Source organism: Ambystoma mexicanum, chromosome 1q (assembly GCF_040938575.1).
Source record: "Ambystoma mexicanum isolate Mex_15411 chromosome 1q, UKY_AmexF1_1, whole genome shotgun sequence".
NCBI lineage: Eukaryota > Metazoa > Chordata > Amphibia > Caudata > Ambystomatidae > Ambystoma > Ambystoma mexicanum.
In genome coordinates this window covers 148,563,333-148,582,380 of record NC_090922.1, presented here as the reverse complement: position 1 = coordinate 148,582,380, position 19,048 = coordinate 148,563,333, and positions in this window count along the sequence as shown.

The window sequence follows — 19,048 nt, the reverse complement described above, 5'->3', positions numbered from 1 at the left end:
CATATCTATTATGTTGATAAGCAGCAAGTATGTAGTGGATACAGGTTTCTGATAGTGGTGTTGTGTCCCTTCTCTAGGTGGATCTAAGCATGTCCATGTACACACCCTGATGCCACTTGCGCAGCAATGTTTTTAGTACATGAAGTCTTCCCATGATGGGGAGGCTATGAAGTGCTGAGATCCAATAATGGGACACATTTTGTTACTGAAGTATTTGAACAGATAGGATTATTGTTAAATATTGAGCACAAGTTTTATTCTGCTCATCACCCGCAAGCGAACGGGATACGTGAGAGACTGAGCTGCCTCCTTAAAGAAAGGATATGCCCTAAGGAATCCGCTAGTTCGGACCATCACCTCACACCCCACGAACTAGTTACAGGGAGATGTATGAGAACACCTTTAACTCCTCCATCGAGAAGTAGATGTGATGCCCAGAGTACAGCACAATTGTTAGGAAATTAATTATGTGATTATTTGACTTGTATGACCGCTAGTATCTCTCTCATTTCAGATCAACTCAAGCGCCAGGTGGGTCGGTCTCAGAACACAGAGGAAAACCATTCAACAACCGGATTTTCAGAACTTTTATCAGCACCAAGACTTTTTACTAGTGATACTGTGTTGATAAAAACGTTCCCTAGGAAGTGGCATGAGCCAAGGTTTGATGGATCGTATGTTGTAGAGAACATTACTCTCTCAGAAGTGAAAGTTCAATGCAGACGAGATTGGATCCATCTGAACGACATCAAACTCTACACTGGCGAGGCTGCAACACCCCCCAATCATCGATCCAGAAGCAAGACAAGAAGAAGAATTTCAGAATGTGCATACTCGATCAATGACAAAGAAGAAGGACGATAAGGCTATAAACGGACTAATAAATGCAGATTTGCATTTGGACTGTGGCCTGGATACTCCTTATAGATATCATAGCAGGTGTGTATCTCTTTTGCTTAAGCCACAGGCATCTTGAGAATGAACTTCGGAGAAATGCTGATATTTCATGAATATGCTTAAAAGACAACACTTGGTTAAGAACTGGAAACGTGAACATTACCCTGATTCATTTCTCACTGAATAATTGTTTGGCTGATTTTATGGTTCTCCCCGAAAGTAATGTGCATCGTATCATGCTTGCTATTTTTGTGTTTATTCTTTGACCTTATCTGGCCCTTGTTAGAAGAGATGTGGACATCCCGACTTTTTTTTACAGGATCCTAAGATTAGCCATGTAATCAGAAGGCTGCTCCTAGCCATAGTAGCAGTACTACTGCAGCTAACAAACCTATAACAGTTACCTGAGTAAAGTGTTTTTCCTTCCTTAAATTGTAGTAAAAATGAGAACTGTTGAAAATAACACTATTTCAGAAAATATGCAATCTCAAGAAGTTCCAGAACGGCACAAATGGTGGGGATTATTATGTTGGTTTGTGATATACATATGCACAGTTATGCTTTGTGTCTTTCTATTTCTCATGATTCACCATTTTTATACATTTGATGCAAAAAAGGCAGAAGTCCTTTTGATTCTCCCCACTCCAGGAACTCTTGCAGATTTGCCCATTACCAACGAGCCACGGTCTTGCATGTTTTCTCCCCAGCACAGAGCTGCTTTAGAGTTGTTTTCATGGGCTGCAAATATTTCACTAAAGGGACACATGAGAAATGCAGAGGAAGATGATAATGGCATAAACATTTATCTGGATAGTACAGCACACTTGGTGGTACACGTGTGGCATCAGTAGATGAAAAAGGTAGGAGAGAGAACATTTAAGGAGAGCTTCTATGTCTGAGCATTTATACCTTATGCCATGGGAACCTCTAAGATATTCATAGCTACAGAAGTATCAGTGCAAAGAGGTAATTGCCTGACGCATCTCGCACTCTGCCAGACAAGAGGACAGTTCCAAGGCAGAACAGCATTCCTGATATGGGTAACTGGAAAAACATTTCCAAGGGAAGATAACTATGTGCAAGATTTGAAGACAAGAGGGAAGCCAGAAATGAAGAATCTAGTGATCATATATGAACAACATGGAATGAGTGGAGCAGGAATCCGGATGGAAGAAAACAAGATGCTAGATTATCAAGGCAAGAATAAAGAAGAAATACAAAGTTGCTGGGAAAGAGGTCAGTTGCCAATCAAAGGAACTGTGCTGACTCCAGAAGGATGGGCTGATTGCGTGTCAAGCAGCAGCATTAACTTGGTATTATGAATCAGTTATAGATACTGCAGAGAACAAATGCAAGAATCATTAGTCAAAAATTGTGAAGTTGTTGACATGGGTCGATGATAAATGAGGACCATTGAAGATAATACCTCTAGCAAGTGCGTCCTTGTGTTTCAGAAATAATGGCACAAGGAAAGTTGGAGAAAATCCCCAGTGTGGTTGAAATTTTGATGTACCAGGCATGAAGGAATGAACAGTAATTCTGATGGACCACTATTGGGCTTGTGGGTCCAGAGCTTACATGAAGCTGCCCAAAGACTGGGGAGGGATGTGCTCTATGGTGCTTATTCATGTTCCAGTGTTAGTGATTACTCAAAGTGACCTGAACATTGGAGAGTTTCCAAAAGCAGATGCCCATTGCAGAGGAGAAGATCACTTGAATTCCTCAATCAAACAAGGAGGGAGAATTAATTATCTGCTAAATCGATAGAAGCCTTTGATGCAATTCCTTGAGCGCATAGGCTGTTCAGTAAGACTGCTTCGATCTTCACGACTATCTGGATCAACTATGCCAGGGATCCAGACAATGCCGAATGCGAAGTGGTTACAGATCACTCGGTGGGAGCTCCTGCAGATGATCAACACCACCATAAAGGGATTCAATGCTATCAGGCAAGAACTGAGGGCAATAAGATTGATAACCCTCCAGAACAGATATGTCCTTGATATGATCACAGCAATGGGGGGAGGGCTCTGCGCCAGAATCGGAGAATCATGTCGCACGTTCATACCTTCTCATGATGACGAGAATGGGACTTTGACAGAAGCCATAACATCGCTGACAAATCTACACAACAAGATGGAAGATGTGACAGAAGATATTGCAGATGACAGTTGTTTTGCGTCTATCTTCTCAGGGGTTCCACAATGGATGGCAAATATCTTCAACCTCCTGGGAGCAGTATTGGTGATAATAATGTTGCATTCTGCATGATCAGCATACACATCGCACAGTGCAAGCAGACAGCAAAGAAAGCAGTAGGAATTAAGATCATGATCCATGTCGAGTCAGGATTTAGACCCAAGGAATTGACGGATGAAGAAATCAGAAATATATAGAGGTCAGCATTTTAGCACCTGAGGGAACAAAGTTCCTGCATTCAAGGAATAACAAGAAGTATGTGGGACAATGGATCTACTTTAATCTGAATGGACAGTGCAGCTATATGACCTGGAGTGTTGATGAACATGTAAAGTCAGCAAGATCCCTGAAGGGAGTAGTGAAAATCTGGACCACGAAGAAGCACTTCTTTAAGAAAGGATACCAAGATGTGGAAACTGGTGAATGAGTGTTCGATGAATCAACCAGAGGGGGAAGTGTAGAGGGGCAGCTGAATGCCTCTACAGGAAGTCCCACCCCCATTTTGCCCATATGTTGGAAACCGGAAATCATGACATGCACGACACCAGTGATTGTGCCTATTCCATGCAGAGGCTTCGAGAAAAAGTATCCATTAAGAAAGCCATGTGTGATGTACCCCCGTAGAGATGATAACCTCTTGGAGGAGATCCCCAAAAGAATATGAAGATGAGAGGAAAAACGACTGTTGACATCACAAGAAAATAGCGTGACACACTGAGAGGAATGGTCGAAGAAGAAGAAGATGCACAGACCTTAAAGAATCTCTTGACAAAGTAAAGAATCAAGTAAACTTTCATTTGCGGAATGAAGATTGCACGTGTGACTGCAGAAAATGCAAGCCGTTTTATAACTGTACAGATGCAGTAACGCAAGTAGTCTAAGTGATCATAAAGGCTAGCTATACATAGTGAGTAGACTGCAGACGGTGCCGCCATTATATAGAATTCTGGACATTGGTGTCACATATTTAGTGAGCTCAGACCCATGAAGAAAGAAGGATCGGAGGGCTGTGTAGCAGCAAAAAAAACAGCTGAAGATCGAGGAAAGGCCTGGAATACCTGTCTGGCCTGGTGACAAAGGATGGAGCAGCCAAGAACCGGTTATCTATACTTGAAGAACAGCGAACGTGAGAAGCTGATTCAACCCTTATTAAGGTGCAAGAAAGAACAGCATCAGTGGCAAGTGTATTAATTCAAGGCAATTAAATGCTGCAAAACAGGCCAAAATACAGTCTCCTGTCACGTTAGTCAAGGATGGAAATAGGAGTTGGACGAACAAACCTGAACTGCGATAAGAGTGTGCCTTTACTTCCTTTCATTCTCAGGAGCAGTGATACCTCACAAGGAAAAGTTCAAAGAAAATCTGAATTGCAGAAGGCATGAGCGATGAGAGATGTTGGGCTAATTGGGTAGAGAGACACAGTCAAGTCCACCCGCTGGCACCTGGAGTACCAGCTTACGTGCGGCTAATGAGTCGAATGGTCCAGAAGGGTACAAGCATGCCAACCAATAGTAGAGAGCCATATAGCAAAGGGCTTTATAGTTTGATAGCCAATGGTATATCATGTATCTAGTAACTGATGAAGATGACTTGCACTATGGGTGGGCACATGTTTTCCACCTGACTATAGAGACCCAATCACAACCTGATCCCTTAAGGAAAGTACACATAGATGTTCCTCTTAGTCCTATCACAATCCCCCGTAGGTTTTATCTTAGTTTGCCACTTAGTGTGGCATCATGTAGGATGAATATTTGCTAAATAAATGTGTTTTTTATGCAAAATGATTGAGAGCATGATCGAAAGTTCATTGATGTCCGTTCTAACTCCCTGTTTTAGACAATTGAAAATAAAACAGTTGGAGGAGACATTTTGCCAACTTCCTGAGTTGGTATTATTGTTTGGTGTAAGAGTTATTCTGCATCCCCATCCTTGTATGACGTGTTATGATTAAAAAGTGACCCTGAGGGTTTATTGTTGTGCTTAAAAGTGGGTGTCTTTGTGTATGTATAATAGTGAGATTCATGTAGGCAGGTATCATTTCGTTTTGTAAAATTGTATACATGTACCATATTGTGATGGGCTCCAGGGTAAAGCTGGATTTTTTAATACCTCTATCTCACTGTCTGTTTTTCCCCGAATTGTGTGGTGGGATTGTATAAATGGAGTACATTAAATTGGCGTATCACATATATGTGAACCTAGTCAAAATTATATAAAATACACCACAGACATGGGGGCTTATAAGCCGGGGTGTTAGGTTGATGACATAGCCGATGTACATGCATTAATGCATTGAGTAACACAGAATGTGCACAGAAAGCACACAGGTGTGAGAGATTCTTTTGGTGCATGGAATTATATGTCCCTTTTGTGTGGCCCCTTACAATATACAGGAACAAGGATACACTTGAATAAGTCGGGGAATTCACTCATACACTCTCCTTTTTCCCTATTACCGTAGCAGTTAAAAGAACACTCAATCTGTGGTACCCAGATGTGGTAACCTCTTGATTTTTATACAGTTAGAAAAGGTACATTGTCAAATTAACACAAAGTTTATCCGTATTGATCATACAGGGAGAAAAAACACAAAAGCATGAACAATAATTAATCCAATTGCTTGTGCATCATAACAAGAAATGAAGTGGAGTGGACAGAGTGTTTCCAGTGTTTGGCAGTCTGTTTGCCATTCCCATTGTGAAGGAGGAGCCAGTTCTCAAAAACCCCTCGCTCAACGAAGCGGAGCGGAGTGGACAGAGTGTTTCCAGTGTTTGGCAGTCTGTTTGCCATTCCCATTGTGAAGGAGGAGCCAGTTCTCAAAAACCCCTCGCTCAACGAAGCGGAGCGGAGCGGAGTGGACAGAGTGTTTCCAGTGTTTGGCAGTCTGTTTGCCATTCCCATTGTGAAGGAGGAGCCAGTCCTTAAAAACCCCTCGTTCAACGAAGCGGAGCGGAGCGGAGTGGACAGAGTGTTTCCAGTGTTTGGCAGTCTGTTTGCCATTCCCATTGTGAAGGAGGAGCCAGTTCTCAAAAACCCCTCGCTCAACAAAGCGGAGTGGAGCGGAGTGGACAGAGTGTTTCCAGTGTTCCCGGTGGAACCGGGGAGGCCCGGGAGCGCCCCGCTCTGTGGAAGTAAAGTGGAAGTAAAGTGGAAGTAAAGAGTAACTCAGCGACGTAAAGAACCAGCCCGGAGCCCCGGAGCCCCACAGAGCCCCTGCAGATCGAAAGAACAATGCAGGGAGCTGGGGCGGGAGCGCTGGGCTACGACCAGCTGGAGGACGCCGAAAAGCAGCATCAAGAGGTGGCGGGAGCTCCGGTAGAACTGGCGGAGCCGCCGGACTCACATCGAATCCTGCGGAGTAACAAGACTCTTTCCAAAGGAGAGCGGAGGTCGCCGGTGAAAAAAGGTAAGATTTCCGTGCACCCCGCATCAGACTTGAAAACTCCCAAAGAGTTGACGCCCATCGCCACCCAACTCCAGTCCTTAGGAGTCGGCAGAAGGGGGGAGGACACACCCCATAATATCGATACGAACAAAGAGTCCCTTGAAACTGCTACAGCGCCCTCACGGATATTTGCCGCCCCCCCGCAAAACCCCATGGACATCAGCAAGGTGGCGAAAATAGCGCAGGAACAGAGCACTGCTTCGGCGGGTGGTTCTTCAGTCCTGACTACCGGAGGGTGGTCAGACTGGGACCCTTCCCTGGCCCTGTGCGCTAACACACGAGGGGGGAGGACTGAGCTACCTAACATCTATAAGTCCCCAGAGAAGAACGTAAGGGACGCATACAGACACTGCCGCGTGAAAGACCGGTCATTGTAACTAGACCCCTAATTCACAGTACTAAAGACGTACAGATGGCGACAGATGGGAACAGAGATTTAAATGATAGCATCGGTGCACCTAGCCCCACACACACTGTAATCAGCTACTCAAACAACCAGCCAATAAGGACAAAGGAGGGAAATGTGAGTTTGGAGACTAGAGTAGCACCGATTGACTGCATAACCAAGGAATCGAATCCTGATACAGGAGACTGGGTCGATCTTGGGTCCCCAGGACTTACGAATATGATGGACCCAAAAATGTGCAATAAATTCAATGGCAATAAGCGCTATTATATTAAGCGCCAAAAGGGGAAAAAAACAGCCGCAAGCGCATCCTTAAACCAAAAACCACCAAGATAATAAAATATCCACGCATCATCAGAAAAACCTCGGTACTACGGGGATAAACAAAGTTAAACGTACGCCAGTGGAAAAACCAGCAGCAGGGCCGGGAGCGCACCAAAAGCCTTGCATCCCAAATGCCCTGTTATCCTTCTTCAAGACCAAACAGAAGAAACGCAAACTAGAAACAGAGGACGAAATCACTGATGCGGAAATTCTAGAAGTGATAGAGGGGTCTCTCCCTTCGACAAAAGAGAGGAAAACGGATACAGATATGACAGACAGTGAGAGCAAAATCGGAGATGGTGAAAGGAGATTAAGAGTAGCGGATCAGCCAGGGGTCAGCCCAAATAAAATGAAACAAAAGGAAGCAAACGTAGAGGAAACAAGCCAGGCAATTCAGCCTAGCCCAAGGGAAAAAATGTGTCTAAATGAGACCGAACAAAAGAAAACAAACACAGAAGAAATAAAACAGGTAAATGAGCCTATCACGAAAGATAAGGAGATGCAGACCAAAGAGATGACCGCGGGAAAAGACCTGCCGACTGAATCGACAAGCCCATATAAAGCCATCAGGGAAGAAAATACAGCATCAGACACTGTAAGGAAGGTGGCTGACCTTCCTAAAGCCCCCTCGGAAATTAGCGAGAGCCATCTTATCCCGCAGCTAGGGCCTGAAGCAACCAAATCGGGGCCGAGTACTAATTTAAGGAGAAAATCAATCTCCACTGAGTCACTGATCCATGGCGCAGACACACTGCCAATGTCGAAAACAACGTTACAAAGCGGGCCCCAAAAATGGACTGAACAGGAAGAGATGCGGGCCCTACTAAAAACCCAGAACCCCCATGATTTAGTACCAGGCGAAATCCCAAGAAAAGAGCAGAGGGACCTGCAAGTACCACCTGAAAGTCCAAAAAGAAACTTGAGACCCGAAATACAGGCCAGAAAGAAAATAAATAATGAGACAGGGAGATATCAAGAAGGCGCTCTATACCCAAGAGCTCAAATGAGCGATCAATCCTGGACAAAAATCCACCACCAGCATACAGAAAGAGGAGCAAATTTAACCAGGCAAGTCAAAGAAGGAGGAACAATAGATCCAATTGCCTCTAAAACACTATCAGACTGCTCTGAAGTATCTATTGCGACAGCTGGGACCTCGATATGGGATATTTCAACTACCCAAACCGAAACTGGCCCGGGCAGGGAAAGTTTGAACATGCCTGCCAAACACAGAAGACACAGTGAAATTATGATCGATTCCCAAAAACCATCCCCAAACAAAAACCCGATATGACCACAATTATGGCGGCGCTTACGATTGCACTTGCACCATTCTGCAAATTATATGAAACAATCAGTGATACGGCAAAAGACAACACTACACTATTGTGCAAGATGCAATCTAAGCTAGAGTTTCTGGAGGGTTATATTACAGCCGCAGAGATCAAAAACAGCAAGCCGGAGTCAATTTGGGAGGAGAAATAAGCCAATCTAGAGATGGAAAGAAAAGAAGCACTAGCTACAAAAAAAATTGTAAAAAAATGTATGGACAGAGCCTGTCAAACAATGGCGAAGTGGGACAAGAAAGAAATGGAGCCAATCTTCAATAAGCAAAAATCAAAAACGGACCGAGCCTGTCAAACAACGGCTAAGTGGGATAAGAAAGAAATGGAATCAATCTTCAATAAGCAAAAATCAAAAAACGCGAATGATCTGTCAGAACTACAAACTCAGAATATGATTGGAGCCGCAAAAATAGTACCAGCAATGACAAATCAAAAGAAAAAAGTGGCTCTGTGTTTGGCAAGTGAAACTATCACAGGTCAATCAAACAAAATAAAAATAGCGTCATCCGAATCCGAAAAGGAAGATGAAATAATCAACTTAACCCAAAGCCCTGAAACTTCATCTCATAAAATTGCGGCGACGGAAAGAAACTTGAAACCGACTGAAAAATCACCGAGAACGGTGAATGAATTCATGAGCGTAAGTGCACTGATGGACTTATCATTACATCTCGAAGCAGACGTGCAGGATGAAGAGCACACAAGTCCAGACAAACTAGCAAAAGAAAGCAAATCTGTCCCTGAAAGAAGGAGGGAAACAAATAGCGACGAAGCTCTAGTTAGTTCAATGCCTAGCCATGGACCACCCCCCCTGAATCAAAGATTAGACCGGTGCTACGAAGGGAAAACAAGTAGAAGGGGTGAGGGGGAGAGCAGAGAAATTGAACTTAAATACTACTCGGAAAAAAAAAATAAGAACCCAGACAACACCGAAAAAGAATCTAGAGTTTTTAAACTAGAACAAATATCTTGTAAAAGCAGATACATCGTGCTTAACAGGAAAACGATATTGTACTTATTAAGTAAGGTACACTGCTTACGACATCTGAAGTCCGAAGACTTTCTACTAATAGAACCCTACCATCGTGATCAAAAGGCGAAGTCCTATCTACACATCCAATCCAAGGCACTAAAAGGAGTGCGGGAGGAAGCCTATAAAGACTTAGAACAAGCCGGATTTATCTTGACGGAAATAGGTATGTCAAAAACAGACCTAAAAGCGCAGTCCTCAAAGGAGAAAGAGAGCCTTAAATGGCACTATACAGCTAGAACAAAAGAACTCTACAATAGAAAAAGATATGCCCCCTCGGACCATATGGAACAAGAAAACCGTCGGCAGTACGAGTGGGAAAAAAGGGGGAGGAGAAACGAAAGATATAGACGAACAGACCCCAAATATAGGGAAGATCGAAAAGAAGAACGATCCAGGTATGGGGGTCGATCCCAAGAAAGAAGGGAACGACATAGAGCTGAAACTGTGGCTCAGTTGCAAATGACCAAGACCAGGAGTGAAAGGTCGGAAGAGGAGTGTAGAATGATAAAAGATCGAGAAATGAAAATGGGAGAGAGCCAAAAATTTAGACAACCAAAGGGACCATGGAATTGGCTGAAAAAAACGTTAAACCCTCAACAGGACAAATAGCAACCACCAGGAGGTGGGTCCAGAAGCACACCGCCTCCAACCTACTACCAAGCAACGACTCCTCCGAAATTGATCTCGATGGTCTCATGGAACACGAGAGGCCACAGACACTTGACGAACCCTGAAAATCAAGATCTGGGGGTTTCCGACATCCTATGTCTCCAAGAGCACTGGCTAACAGAAAAAACATCTTTAGACGGCTTTGAGATAGCCTTCTCTCCTGCCATAAAAGGCTTGCTGGGCCGTCCGTCTGCTGGACTCCTGCTATCAATAAAGGCAGGTTCAGGAATTTCCATCATAAAAACGATATACGAGTCGTATGGCATACTGGCAGTCTCTACAACATGGACCCAAGTTGACGAAAGGAAAAAGGAATGTGAAAAAGAGAAATTAGCTTTGATAACAATATACTGGAACCCGGAAAAATCTACAACATCAGATTTTTGTAACCAAATAGCAGGAACAATTGACGACATCATTCTTGAAGATCCACAAACGCACATAATAATCTGTGGAGATCTAAATGCCAACTGTAGCAACGAAAATGAAAATAGGGTGAAAAAGATACAATCTTCAGGGGAACACAGAGGACAAGTATGGCTGAGGCTAATGAAATCGAGAAATCTCCACTATGTGGCCTCTCTGAAATCCTGGAATATAAATACTCCCACATGGGAAAGGGGCAATTCTAGCGCAAACATTGATTACTTTTTCATTTCCAACAGTCTAGTGGCATGCATAGAAGACTACTCAGTAATAAAAACCCAAGAGAGTGACCACAATCTGTTAGCTATAAAGTGGAAAGCACTACGACCTGTAAACAGCCACTACAACAACCAGATTGAGTCGAATAATCCAACAAAACCGAGTATGTCTGACTGCGGCTAACATCGAGTCCATTATTAAAAAATACAAAACCAGCATCCACGAGCAAGGGGAAAAGACCCAAAGGCCGGACTATCTTCCATTCCTACTCCAATACAGATTGAAGAAGTCAGCGAAAAGGCAAAAGGCAAAACAAAACAAACATATATTTGACAACCAGCTCGCGGAAAGAAAAAGATCCCTGAGAAAACTGAAAAGAAAAATAAAAAATGATAATTCACCTACAGCATGGAACAAATGGAAAGATGAAAATTTAAAATACAAAGCCTGGATCCGAGGTCACAGACATGCAACGTACCAAAAAGATGCAGAGGACATGCTTCGCACGTTAAGCACCAAAAAAACTGGTGACTTCTGTACACTTATCAAGAAACCAGATAAGAACGTGGACAATCAGATCGTAAAAGCAGTGAGTGAAAATGCGTGGGTACATTTTTTTGAAAACTTGTTTATGGTACCGGAACATCTCCCACTGGCGGCCGAAGGACCAGTTACAACACCTTGGATCGATATTTCATCGATAGACGACATAAAAAGTGCAATCCTCAACCTAAAGAATTCTAGAGCCCCTGGTCCAGATGGGCTATGTAACATTGAGCTAAAACAAAATCCGGAAAAATGGGCTATTTTCATCAGCTCTATCTTCACTCAATGCAGACAGACAAAATCTATTCCGGCGTCCTGGGTCACTGCGGTGGTTGTGCCGATTTTCAAGCGAGGGAGTAGAGAAGAGCCGGGTAATTATAGACCTATTGCCCTACTAGATATAATAGGTAAAATCTTCCCAACTCTCCTCCTGCACCATTTCCAAATTTGGGCTAGAACCTCTCTGGCCTATGATTCTTTTCAAATGGGATTCCTAAAGAAAGGGAGTACGTCAGTCAACATCCTAATCCTCAATCTCATAAAAGCCAAGGTAAAGCAAGGGTCTCCTACGGTGTTCCTTGTGTTTGTAGACTTATCACAGGCCTTTGATAAAGTTGACAGGCGGCTGCTGTGGAGCAAACTTAAAAAATGGAACTGCCCAATGGAAATATTAGACCCTGTGATGGCCCTGCACACCAACACGACACTAGGACTACGTTTAAACAACCAAGGCCTTCTGTCTAAAGAGATAGTAGCGGAGAGAGGAGTTAAACAGGGCTGCCCTCTGGCCCTGGCACTATTGCCTTTTTGGGAGATATAAAAGACTCAGAAACACCTGCTAAAGCGTTCCCTCCCAAAGTGGGTAAGGTAAATATATCGCGTCTTCTCTACACAGACGATTTTATTTTACTAGATCAAACCCAAATTGGCTTACAACGTCAACATACAAATCTGGCGCAATACATGGAGCGAAACAATCTGAAAATAAACAAAACAAAAACGAAAATAGTGATCTTGGGGAAAAGTGCAAAGATGACCCGTCCAGGGTACAAATGGGTGTTGGACAAATCTGAAATCGAAGTGGTCCATAGTTTCAAATACCTAGGAGTTCAGATAGACCACTCAGCAAAAGAAGCATCTATGCAGACCATCCTTTGGGGAAAAGCAAAAAATCTTGCTGCTCAAATGAAAGTCATCGACAGAAAATATGGCAAATTTTCATTAAGTCCGGTGATAGCATTCTACAAAGGGAAAATTGTCCCAACACTGACTTATGGCATGGGGGCAACACTGAGCATGCCTAACGACATCTGGCGGAAGCTAGAGAGTTATGTCTGGAAGACGGTCCTAGGACTCCCAAACTCAGTGTCAATGGATCTTATCAGAAGAGAGCTGGGACTACTCTCTCTGGAAGCACCAGTGACCCAAAGCGCAATGCAACTTTTCAGGAACACACTAATGACAGATAGTCCACCCATGTACAAGATCATAGCAGCAGAAATAGCAAATCGCCACTTAAGTATTCTCAACAAATGGACAGACAGGCTCAAAGAAAAGCTTTCTGAGATCGCATGCACAGAAGAAGATTTGAAAATAAATCCAGCAAGAGTGAAATCTAAACTCCAGGCTCAAGACTGGATAATGACCCTGGAGAAAGCGCATGCAAACATACTGACAAGAGATCTTCCACCCAACTTTAACAGACTGAAGGAGCCAGTGGCATACTGCACGAAATTCCCAAACAAACATCTAAGGAAAATGTATATGAGAGCGCGATTTAATCTTCTGCCGACACGTGAAATCATGGCGATCCGGATGCAATCCAACGACAAAACTTGTCGGCTCTGTAAGGAATTATCCAAATCAGAAACAATAAAGCATCTCTTACTGCAATGTTCAGAGTTGACAAATGTAAGAGCCACATACCTACACATACCTTCGTACAAACCATTTAGAACTGCTTGAAGATGAAGACTCAACTTGGTGGAATAGGTTAATGTCAGGGGAGAAAACAAAGTGGACTATAGCGTCTGTAAAAATCTTGGAAAGCGCTTTTGAAATGATCACCCTTCGATCCACCTTGGTGATCAATTCTGAAGACCAAAGTGTGAGGGAGTTACCCTAACAAGAAACTGGCAGTGATACAGCTCCCCTGGCGTTCTCTCGCCGATTACTGTGTGAAAACAACGCCTGTTGCTCCGGTATTTTCTATTATGTGGCTCTTTAGAGATGAGCAACAAGAGTTTTGTAAAAATTGCTAATGTAATTAAATACAAAGTAATAAAGAAAGAAATAAATGAATCCTTCACTATCATTATCTGGTAGACAGTGTCATATAGAAAGCAAGTGAACATTTTTAACAAAGACAACAAAATAAGTAACAAATTGTTCTTCCAAAGAACAGTGACAATATACTGTGGTTAAAAGGTGCATCTAGACTGATGGCTTTTAAGATCACTTCAGGATGCTCCTCCATTGTACTCAACACAGGCTTTCAGAGCAGGTAAATGCAATACGTTTTCTTAAGGCATTTACTCATGGCACCAGGCCCTGATTTCAAAGAGATGTTGCATGTGTTACTCCACATAAATCAAGGAATTAATCATTTAGAAAGGAGAGGACAGCAGAGGAGGTCACTGGCATTCATATGCAATGCCACCTGGCATCTGACTTGGATTAGTTAAGGTTAAAGGTCTTTGAAAATATGCACATAAATAACATTTTGCTTGGGACAGTGCTGCTATGGAAAGGAAAGAGGCTGCTGCAATGGCCCAATAGAAGAAACTATTGCATTTTACATGAACAAAATCTCAATTTAAATGTATAAAAACTAAAATAAACCTTGCAGCGCAACAAGAAAATCATATTAATCCCATATACGGAAAGTTTGTAGATAAAAGTAAGCTCTATTGCAATATGGAAATGGAATTATATGTCACTGGGATAAGAATTAACTTAATTTGCAAAAAATGCTTACAATTGTCAAAAAATATCAGAATGTCATCATTTCATCATGTCACTTAACAAAATGTTAACCTCAATGAGCAGAAATGAATACATATACGTTTTTATCAATGTAGCATATACAAGTCAGTTATTAGAGCATAAAAATGAAATCAGCTTCTTTTCAGAAATACTAAGCTGCCGCTTACCTATCTGGTCCTGTGGAAAACAAACCACTCCTCTGTGACAAACCAGGGATTCTATTAGAGGTAATATATATCTATATTTGGATACCCATAGGAAGGCGTGATAGAGAAAATCGACTTTTGGAACATTGGGCGAGGAAGAGACAGGAGGGGAACAAACTGTAGATTGTAGGACAAGAGAACTGACTCTCAGCAGATGGCAGACCAGTCCATGAGACCTGCCTACTGATAAAACGAAGCCTGAGCAGCACATAGAGGAATGACCAGCTGGCGCTTTGTGACTAATTCCAAAAAAGCTGCCTTGAATTTTCTGACAGGATAATGTCTGGCTGACGGGGCCAGCAGCTGGTTTCCTCAAAACCAGAAGTTACGTCTAAAAAGGTAAATCAACCCCAATCACTACATTGCTGAATTTGAAAACCTGGTAAAATATGGGAAGATAAAAGGACTGGGGTGCACTTTAAAAATAGGAACATCTTTGTTGATTAAGGTATACCCTGTTCTCCCTCATATATAGATTGAATGCAAAGCGAGAGGTTGTCCTTTAAATGGCTGATTGACTTTCTATTGAAAAATGAAAACATTTTGATTGCCACTTTAAAGTGGAATTGCCTGTGTAAAGTTAAGTATTATTTGAAAAATGTGTACTGTTTTGGATCGATGTAGGGCCATGTTGGATCATTGTGCTATTAGATGGAGTTATATCACGCAGCTAATGCCACCAAGCAGAGTCCTAGTATAGTCTGCATGTTTGCACAACTAAATGCATCCTGAAAGAATTAATTCTCTTCATTAAGAATTATGCAAAGTGCAAATCCGCTGCACCCCCAGTGTGTATGTGGGGTCTGAACATAACAAATAGATTCCAGAGAATATTATTTGTGAATGCAAACTTACATCAGTCAATGCAAACATGTTTCCTTTCACATGTAAATAGCTTAACACAGAGCCTTATTTTGCTGGTCCTTGCTTATATGTCAAGTAGCCTCTACATAGCTACAATATTCACTACATTCCACCTGCACTGGAGAGTTGATGCATAGATATATTCAAATGTAAGAGATGTCAATTTCTACAGCACCATACTTGTCTTGATTAGTGGTCAGTGAAATTTCTGCCTACAAAGCGAAAAGTGCAAAATGTGCACTGAAATCCTCTTTTACCCATTCTACGAAAAGAGTATTTTGGTTCCGTCACCACTTAAATTTCACCCAGTAGTGTGTGTTTCACGTGACGTGTGATGTTTCGTTCCCATGTTAGTTTCATCTAGCAAGATGAGAACTATCGCTGCGCTATGAGAAACTTAGCACTTTTTTTATTCATGCTAAATTCATACAGCAACAAGAGAAATGATCTGGGGTGTCCAACCCAGCCCTAGCAATACTTTGAGATGGATGGGGTTACAGAATATACTCAAACATCAATAACCAAACTGCCTCAGGAAGTTGTAAAAGTACGTCTGTTTTAATATCAATTATCTAAAACAGGGAGTTACAACGAACATCACGGACTTGCATGAACATCTCACTCAATGCACATCATAAAAAAAAACATCTTTTATAGTAAAAACTCATCATCATTGACATCGATCTGCATGGCAAACTACAAAGACCTACAGGGAACATCTAGGTATACGTTCCATACCTTTCAGGGAAGGTGACTGGGTCTCTTACATCAGGTGGGCCAACTAAGCCCTCCTCTAGTGCAGGTTTCTATGAACGTCATCAAATAAACAACGTCCCATTGGTAATACAAACTATGGGGATCTCTATTACGTGGTCCTCTATAATTGGTTGGCATCCTCGTAGCCCCTGTAATACTCCACACATGTAAGCAGCATGCAGGCTGGCTTCCAGATGCTGGTGGGCTGGTCATGATCATAGCTTTCCACCAATTAGCCTGCCATCTATCATCACTCTTGCAGCCTCCTAGTGAATAATACTATTAAATGATGAACCTCTGACGTCTTCAATGTTCTCGCTTCTCACCCAAAACAGGAGCTTTGTTCTTTTCACACGTTCTGTAATCACTGCTCAAACATTCAGTCCTACGGTGGTCTTGACTTCCTGGTCTTGGGCCAGCTAAGCCTTTCTTCGATTCACCTCCATGGTTCAGTTTTCAATTTCGAACTGCGACACACTGAAAAAGTCTTTCTACACATTGGATTCAGCTCTGCTAAAGTACGTTGTGAAATCATCCATCGTCCTTACATTTCCCATATATATATATATATATATTTATATATATATATATATCCATAGGCAGCCTTTAATAATGCTTTGTTTACTTGTGTTACTGTATCTGTACAATTGTAAAATGAATTGTTATCTTCTTCATTTCTTCTGTAGCATGGGCATCATCATCTTGAGCCTGCAATGTTGCTCATCTTTAACACCTTCTCTTTAGAGTCTATAGAATATGTATGTTCTTTCGTCAGTGGATCTCTTCTGGGGGCATCAGCTCTGCTTCTTCATGATGTCACCAATCTTCTCTTTTTCTCAGCTTTCACACTTCCTCTGGGATTTCATTCCAATAGCCATCACATTGTTGTGAATGCATGTATGGCTTTCTCAATGGGAATCTTACTTCCAACATTCTCTTTGGTATAGGTATTTTCACTGGCATTGCATGTGTCTTTCTCTCTGGCTCCCAATATATAGACAGCATGGGGGAGGAGCTTTGGGTGGGGGTACTTGGCTCAACCTCTACAGAAACATTGTGTGGGTCTTTTTCAATCCATGCTGGTGTCACACAGCGACACGAGAACATTTGTGTGGTTCCTTCTGAACCGTTTTAGGTGAATACAATGATATGGGAAACTTCATGCATGTCTTTTTTCAATCCATGCTAGATTTGCACAGTGACATGAGAAACATTTTGTGGTTATTTTTGAACCATTTTAACTTCGCACAGTCACACGAGAAACTTTGTGTGGCTCTTTTTAATTCCTGCTGGATTTGTGCAGCGACACCAGAAGCTTTGTGTGGGTCTTGTTTCGATACACAAGCTATACAAAACGGTGGATCGGGGTGAAGCAGAACAAAATCTGACAACTAGAGGAACAGAATCTAATAAGTTCGCTCAGCCCTAGTCTTGATGCTGGAGAAAATTAAACCCATTTTAAGTACGAATCTCATTATGCCTAGTGTTTATTAGAATACAGCATATTTATATAGAGATAGTTATGACTGAATTTGGATGCTTTTGTGGATGTATAATTGGGAGATTCATATGAGCAGGTAACATTTCATTTTCTATCCATTTATATATGCCACATTGTAGTGGGCTCCAGGGGAAAGCCGGTGACCCAGTTGTCTAAAATATATCTAATTCTTTTAAATAATTTTCGATTTTTGAATACCTTACTGTCTGGTTCTTTGCCCTGAATTGTGGGGTTGTATTTTATGAACAGGGGGTGGTGGGGGGGGGGGTTAAAGTGGCATGTCATATTTATGTGAACCTAGCCATAATGATGTAAAAAAACCCTACAATGTAAAATCCTTGACAAACCATCCATGCCCATCTGGAAGATAGGCTCTGAACTAACAAAGTCACCTCCCACCTAGAAGCGGGCTTCCAAAAGGGTTTTCCATTGGGAAAGCTTTTAGATTGAACTTACTGATTACAAAATAAGTCAAACAAAACAGAATGTGCTCATCCATTGCCATTGCCTTTGTCGACATGAAAACTGCATTTAACTGTGCTCCACAAAGAAAACTATGGCAAATCTTAGCTTCACTTTAATCCCCATTGTAGCACCTTATACTGATAAAATACCAATGGTCACATGGGGGCCTAATGGAAATTGTATCTGCAGAGACAAGAAAATAAGACTGGGGTGCTTATTGGCACCCACCCTATTCTCATTGTATATCAATGACATTGCCACAAAAATTGAACATCGTGAAGCTGATGCCCGTTTTGAAAGGTGATAAGATTGGCATCCGTCTCTTTGCTGACAATGCTGTATTAATTTCAAAAACTCAATCAAGTCTCAATAAACAGCTTATCCTTTTGTTGATATGTGTAGAGGGAAAGATTTAGAGATGAACTATAATAAATCTAAGACTATGTTGCGTCAAGGAAATAGGAGATTGAAAAAGAAAATGGCCCTTGAGATACACGGCCATCACCTGGCGAATGTCGACTGTTATGATTATTTAGGCTTGCACTTCAGTTTAAAAGGAGGCTCCAGTGGCCAGATAAAAAAAGTTATTTGCCCATGATTAAATACAGTGCTGTTGTGGTCAAGTTTTCTCACAGCCATGGAACTCGGTCCATTACACATTCTTAACCATATTTAAAATAAAGGTGAGAGAAGCCTCTTTATAAGATGCAGAGCTGTGGGGGCACTGCCACACCATGGTCTTAACCATTTCAGATAAC